The 978-nt window shown below is 26.0% G+C and overlaps 1 protein-coding gene across 4 annotated transcripts in view; it reads left to right on the top strand.

Moving 5' to 3' along the window:
• The window catches only part of LOC106880721 (DNA-directed RNA polymerase, mitochondrial), a 120,272-nt gene that overhangs the window by 84,311 nt on the left and 34,983 nt on the right, over positions 1–978 (top strand). The gene's annotated exons all lie outside the window — the stretch shown is intronic.

The raw sequence follows: 978 nt of genomic DNA, 5'->3' as shown, positions 1-978 counted from the left end.
TGGAGTTATAAACATCAAAATAAATACAAAATTCATAACGTAGAAAAAAACATTTAGATATTAAAGAAAACATTTAAAATACAAGATCCTGGTCAAATAGAAGTATACGTAAAAAAATAATGCTCTTAAATAATATACTCAGTAAATAACTTTAGTACACATAATTTAAAATTAGCCTTATATTGATTCGGTATATATAAGTAAAAGCTTCAAACAGTATTTCAAGACTACCAGGTTATATGGTATAGATAAATTATCTAAATTAAAGCTCAATCAAAATTATAACTAACAAGTTACAAAAGAAAAAAACTAATTAGCTAAGTGATAAAATTAAATATAGCGAAGAAAGTTAAACAGATTTAGTGGTATTTACGTTAGCTTAGAATGTAAACGAAAAAAAACGGTCATCACTGAAAAAATCCCCAAATAAAATTATGATTCACAAATACAGTGACTACAAATAAGTGCATTACCAAGTAGGAATGCTAAAATATCAGAAAATAAATTATTCTAAGGACCATAAAGTCAATTATATAAGAAAAAAACACCTGTCTAGACAAACAGGCGATAAATATTATTTCGATATTGATGGACAAGGGGAGGTAAATCCAGATCAATCATAAATATGAATATATATGTGTCGAACTTAAATAATTTATGTGTACTAAAGTTATTTAGTGAGTATATTATTTAAGAGCATTATTTTTTTACGTATACTTCTATTTGACCAGGATCTTGTATTTTAAATGTTTTCTTTAATATCTAAATGTTTTTTTCTACGGTATGAATTTTGTATTTATTTTGATGTTTATAACTCCAACGTTCTTTTTTGAAATTTACAGCGTCCCAGATTGGTTAACAACTGAACTTCATAGTATACCATCATTATTTTTGAATTAATTTACCATTTGCTCGTTACCTACACCTTTAGGATGAACGGTTGTATATCATCTCATACCTTTTCATCCTGTTTTGCAT

The sequence above is a fragment of the Octopus bimaculoides genome, chromosome 25 (assembly GCF_001194135.2).
Source record: "Octopus bimaculoides isolate UCB-OBI-ISO-001 chromosome 25, ASM119413v2, whole genome shotgun sequence".
NCBI classification, from domain to species: domain Eukaryota; kingdom Metazoa; phylum Mollusca; class Cephalopoda; order Octopoda; family Octopodidae; genus Octopus; species Octopus bimaculoides.
Note: the sequence above shows the minus strand (reverse complement) of the source record. Positions and strands in the feature narration are given on the sequence as shown.